This window comes from Drosophila nasuta, chromosome 2R, assembly GCF_023558535.2.
Source record: "Drosophila nasuta strain 15112-1781.00 chromosome 2R, ASM2355853v1, whole genome shotgun sequence".
Classification (NCBI taxonomy): Eukaryota; Metazoa; Arthropoda; class Insecta; order Diptera; family Drosophilidae; genus Drosophila; species Drosophila nasuta.
Genome location: NC_083456.1, coordinates 31987334 through 31993776, shown reverse-complemented (window position 1 = coordinate 31993776; position 6443 = coordinate 31987334). Strand labels below are relative to the sequence as shown.

Here is a 6443-nt window from a genome sequence, read left to right as displayed (position 1 = left end):
GCAACAGTTATTTTCCGGTGATGTTGAACAGCAAACAAAGCACAAAAGTGGGCCAAACAAATGAATGAAAGTGCAACTTTCAAAAGCGCTGCAAGCAGAAGCCTTTTCTTATCCCTCAAAGGAGGGCGAAAAAGAAAAAACTTGGTCATGCTGTAGGCAGTTAAGAGTTTTCGCGGAACCGTTAAGAGTTACATAAAGCAATCAGAGATGAACTGCTGCTCATTGTTCATTCACAGAATTCCTTTCCCCTTATCTCCATCTCAAATTGAAAGCCGCTCTTTGAGGCTTCAAAGCCTGCCAATGCGCCTGCGCTTCACTTCGAGAGAGAGCTAAAAGAATTTGGCCAGCAAAAGCGGCAGCGTGTTAAGTGAATGTTGTCAGTGCGCTTCTGGCCATTCATCGTTGTGGTCCTCGCAGTTGCTGCGTCGGGTTAAGTACACTCTAAACACACACAGTTCTCAAAAGACGTCGCGAGTGAAGGAGTGTGAATAAGTGAGTGAATAAGTGAGTCAGTGAGTGAGTGTGTCAGTCAGTCAGTCAGTCAGTCAGTTAGTCAGTCAGACACTGGCGCCAGCCAGCAATGTGCAAATAAATATCACTTACACACATAAACAAGAGGAGCAAGGAAGAAAGGAAGGTCTTAAGACATGCTCACACAATCGAGCATCGACTGGCGCCGCATTGCATGTTAAAAAGGACTTAAATCCACAGCCGGACTTCAAGTGCGCGTATGTATCTCAGCATTCAGTATCTCCTTTATACTGAGTCCTCATTTCTTTGTGCAAATACCGAGTCTATTGGCCACTCTTCATTTGCATTGCCTGCAACACACACATGCTTTGTATGTGGACCAAAGTTTTAAAGCATTCTGCCATGTGCCGCAATTCAATTAACGTGCCGCCCCCCTTCCCTCCCTCTGCCTGTCTGTGGCGGCGGCAATCACTCAAAAAAGTGTTGAAAACCTGCCTTCATCATCTGGGGGACTTTCAGTGCGAACTAATTGAATTTGGCCATGCAGAAAAGGCGCTCAAAGAAATGAAATAATGATTTATGCAGATGCCGGAGGCGTTGCCACGCCCCTCAACAACAACAGCAAAATACCAACCAAAAAAGAAACCACTCGTAAGACAAAGAACAATGAATGAGAGAGCATGAAGCAGCACCTGATTTAATACCCTAGTTAAGTTAAATAGAAGGCGGAAGCGTCAAGAAAACACACACAGAAGCGTAATCTGCTAAGAGCAGAGAGCAAAGAGAATTAAAGACACAATTTCAATTGAAGTGAAGTGGAATTTGTGCTGCAGTTTGCAACTTTCTGTGTGTGTGCGTGTGTGTGGCAACACGTATACGCCGCGTGTGCTGAGCGAATTTCAAAAGCGCTTCACATTAATCACGTTACACGCATTAAAAGTTAGTCTAATGCCAAGCAAAAGTTGCCATGTTTAACTATGCTCAAAAAACACGAACATAAAAGCAAAGCCACCACAAATCACACGCAATCAGCTCCGAGCTCCGAGCAGAGAGAAATGATATACCCGATATACCTTATTCTTATTCTGGGTATAAAAAGGTTCTAACTAAGTGTACACACGTCTTTTGATTAATGGACGCCATTAGTTTAAGCTGCCGGCAAGTTTCGCCAGCAAAAAAATGAAATAGAAATAGCAGCTAAAGGGGAAAGAGGGGATGGAGGGGAAAGTGTAGTTCGGGCGTTGGCGAAATCTGAAGCAAACACGGCATAAAACTCATTTCCCGTCATGCAAATCGAATGCGGTTTCGTTTGCTCTTTTGCCTTTAAAACAGGATATTATTTCATGCTTTTTTCGTCTTTCTAGTTCGCCTCTCCTTCGGCTGGAAATTAGCATTTAATGCAGATCTCGTTTTTGGTCAAATGTTGCTTTGAAGTTAGCCAGCAAAAAAATAATGCCATGTTTTTGACAGTTTAATTATCAAGCCAAAGCATGCTTTCGCTCTCTCTCTCTCTCTCTCTCTCTCTCTATCTCTCTCTTTCTCTTTCTTTCTATGCCACACTTTATGGCTGCCCTTTGTTGCTAGTCAAAAACTCAGAAGCTAAACAAACATAAACAAGTCGAAAGATAGCTTTGTGTCAAAGCCTAGAGCTAGGCAAATAGTGTGCTCAGGACACGCTCTTGACAAACAGTTGCAAAATTGCAGCGGACGAAGACAATTGGTCAGTTTTCACTTTCACTGTCGCTGTCGCTTTCACTTTTGACGAGTTCAACTGCCAATTTAAGCTGCTTCTGTTGCCGCGGACGTGACTCGGCCCCAAAAAAACAAGCTACAGTCGAATTTGCTCGACTTTGAGATACCTGGTTCCCATTTTGAATAAAAGTAAAGCAGTGCGGTATTAATTTCAAAATATATCAAAATAATACACCGCAAAAGTACTAAAAATACAATATGGTTCAATTTGGTATATCCAAAAATATGCCAAAGAATAATAAAATATACCAAGGGCTATTTTTGGTATATTGATATAGTACTAAATTCAAAATACACCATCGAGTGCAAAATATACCAAAGGCAATAATACCAATGGCTATAATTGGTATATTTTTATTTTTTATCCAAGGTATATTTTGTACTCCATGGTATACTTTGAATGTGGTACAATATATACCATGGAGTACAAAATATACCAGATTGTCAGCCAAGCATTCTAAACCCAATGCACGACTTTGATATACCTGGTTCCCATTTTTTATAAAGGCAAAACATCGCTGTATTAATTTAAAAATATATCAAATTGATATACCGCTACTAAAAATACAACATGGTTCAATTTGGTATATTCGAAAATATGCCAAAGAATAAAATATACCAAGAATAAAATATACTAAGAGCTATATTTGGTATATTAATATAGTATTAATTTCAAAATACACCATCGAATGCTAAATATACTAGAGGCTATAATACCAATGCGTATAATTGGTATATTGATACTCCATGGTATATTTTGTACTCCAGAATATACCAGATTGTCAGCCAAAGCATCAAAATTCCAATTACAATAGTCGTAGTTTTAAATACTGAAGTATTTCTTAACTGCGTTCAACAATTTTTATCCCTTCGCAATCTAAATCTCAGGAATCATAAACACTATTGATGTCTGTACCAAAATTCAAGAATTTTAGTCGATTATCGGGGCGGAAGTAGGCGTGGCAAAAATGATAAATAAATGTGAGCTGCGTGCAAACATAACAAATGCTGTCTAAAAAATAAATTTATCTATATCTCCTATAGCCTCTGAGATATAGGTGTTAATACGGACGGACAGACAGACAGACAGACATACAGACGGACAGACAGACAGACATAGCTATATCTTCTCTACTGTTAACGCTGATCAAGGACACATATTCTTAAAGGGCCGAAGATGCCTCCTTCTGCATGTTACAAACATTCTATGCAGGCACAAAGTTATCATACCCTTCTATCCCCAAGGATAGCGGGTATAAAAAGAAGAACGCTTCGTTTTATGCCTCATATATATGCTTATTGAATTTGCAATGAAACATAGAAACGAGGGGAGAACTCGATTTGTTGATAGCGCACGTTGAAGTGTTGCTCGCGTTCGTGCCTCGAAATAAAAGACGGCAAAAGCAAGAGGGCAAGAACTGAAAACTGGGCAACAAGTTGGCCAACAGGCATTTGCGGTCAGCTTTAAGTTTTCAACTTGCGCGTAATTGAAAACGTCTTGAGTCAAATTTGGCGAGTAATTGGAGCCAAAAGTTTCGACTTCGACTTCTTCGTATTCGCATTCGCATTGAAATCTAACTACGATTTGTGTAATACAAAAACTTGCTAGACAATTTATACGCTCCCCAATCTTTATTTTGGGTCACATTCCTGTCCTTTCGGATTGTTGACATTGCTTCAAAGGCTTAAGGCCATTCACTTGCCATAGTTTCAGCCTCTAATCGCTTTAAGGCCATGTTGTTTTGGCCATTTCATTTGCATGGTCTGCTTCGCTGCCTCTCTTTTGACTGCTTTTACCATTTGACACCGCAATTAGCCAGGTTGTCACGTACTCAGGCAAAGGTTCGCCTAATGAGGACTCTCTCTGCTCATTAATATCTTTGGGAATATCTTCATTATCTGGCGCTAATCCTGGCGTGAAACACACAGATTAGACTTGCAAATTGCACTAGAGCCAAAGCTGGTTGCATTGTTATTGTAAACTGAGTTGAGTGAGTCGCACTTTGCCACAATTAGGCCACGTTATCAGACAGCGAGCAAAGAGCTGAGCTGACAGCCAGAGACAGAGACAGAGACAGTAAAAGTAGAAGTAGAAGCTGCTCCACCTGCTTTGAGTGTTTGAAAGCAAGTTGTCTGTGCTGTCATTTGCCGTTGTCAAAGTGAAACTTTTTTGGGCATGCAAACAGCCAACGACAGAGATGAAGAGAAGAGAGAGAGAGAGAGGGAGAGGTGGGCAAACATTTACCCAACTTTGTTGTCTCTTAGCCTGGCAACACTTTAAACTTGTCTTGTCTTCTTATTGACTTTTCAGACTCTAGCCTCTGAACATATTTCGGGTTGCCTTCTCATACGAGTAAATGCTTGAGTTCGAGTTCTGATACAGACAGAAAGATAGAAGCAAATAGAGAGAAGAGAGAGCGGAGAGAGGAGAGAGGAGGCAAGGCGACACAGCAGAGCGTTAATCTCATTGCCATATAGTTTGTTTACACTTTGCCTTTAGCTTTTGCGTTGCCTTCGAGTTGAGCTCTTGACTGTTGGCTCCACAATCCACTTCAGCTTCAGCTTCAGCTTTAGCTTTGGATATATACAAAAAGAGTAGAAATCTAGAGAGGAGGAAAGGGAAAGGGATGCTCTGGCATGACATCACGTTCAAGTGCTTTGTTATTTTATTTTAGTGCCAGTTCGTACCCAACAGACACAACAAGTTTTATTGCTACCAACGAGAGAGGTTCAACTCGACTTCTAGGATTCATCGCGTCGCGTCTCGATGTCGTACATCATTAGAGCAGTGCATACATGACTTACAAATTGGCTGAGGGCGACAATTACACACTTCATTGGTTTGATGTGCCTATGCACTTCATTACATTCCAACTGCCCTTAGCCAAAGGGCAGACACAGTAGAAAGGGAAAGAGCGGGGCAACTGTGTCGTATACGTAATGAAGAAAAACATTCGACATATTCAATGGCCCTTGGCAGCATGGCGAATGTTGTGCGTCTGCCTGCTGCACAACAACTGCATAAATTTGCTTACAATTATTGCACGACAAAAAAAAAGCTAAGCTCAGCTGAACAAAAATAAACCAAGTTTGAATACACTTCTATCCTGTTTACACTGAGCCGCATCATTGAAAACGTCTTCCGCTGAAACATTCTAAGGGATCCGCATCATTGTTGATCCTTTAAAATTATTTCAAATTACTTTGCAAATCTTTAAAAATAAATAAAATTTTCATTTTCATTGATTTGTTTCTATTGCCTTTAATATTCTTCTTCTTGCTGCCTGAATTTGTGTCCTTTTTCACCACTAAACAGCTGTTCACGTGATGCGACTTTGGTGTAAACACTTGTATTATAGAATCACATTATTGAAGTAGATGCACTTGGTTTAAATAGGTTATTATATAGAAAGGACATCAATAACTAATTAAATAAGAGAGAAATAAGATATATGAATGTGAATGAATAAACATGAATTGTAAATAAGTAATCAATAAATAACTATTATTAATCAAAGTGAAACTATTTCAGTTCTTAATAACTTTCAGTTCTTCACTCTCTTCACTAATATACCCCACTTGCTATCTCGTTTGAGTATAGGGTAGCGCTTTTTTAGCTGTCACTTCATGTTGCAGGTTGCACGTTACACTGTTTCAGTGGCTGTTGCCTGGCATTGTCTTTGATAGCTGTTGTTCTTGCTCTTGTTGTTGACTTTGGATGAGGGGCGAAATTGCATTTTTTGTAGCATACTTTTTTGCGCCTCCATTGTGTGCACCACATAATGACAGACTGCGCACTCGCACTCGCAATTAAGAGCACTTTCGGCTCCCTTTCACACACACACACACACACACATTGTCTGCATGCAACAGTTTGTTGCAAGTTGTTATAGTTTGTGGCAGTGACAGCCGTCAAAAAATGTGTGTAAAGTGATGTTAGCGACATTGAAAGCAAAGTGCGAGTATTTCATCGTTTTGCAGCTCGATCGATTTTCGCATCAAGATTAAGACGCAGCGCCACTTAACCGAGAGCCTCTCACACACACACACACGCATGCACAGCCACAAAAGAGACACTCAACGCACACAACTATGCTAAGTGGCAGGCTTGGTACTTGTGTCGCGCTTTATGTATGTGCATCTCATTATCAGCTTCCGCAATTAAGCTCAGAGATGCCCCAGAATATTGTGTGTGCTGGCCATTGAAGACGCTTCATACG

The 6443-nt window shown here is 40.4% G+C and overlaps 1 protein-coding gene across 1 annotated transcript in view; it reads left to right on the top strand.

Moving 5' to 3' along the window:
- Positions 1-434: 434 nt before the first annotated feature.
- LOC132785808 (serine/threonine-protein kinase 32A) overlaps positions 435-6443 on the top strand; it is a 32285-nt gene continuing 26276 nt past the window's right edge. The window contains exon 1 of the mRNA XM_060792085.1: positions 435-728. The gene's annotated coding sequence lies outside the window, so the exon portion shown is untranslated. The remainder of the gene's footprint in view (positions 729-6443) is intronic.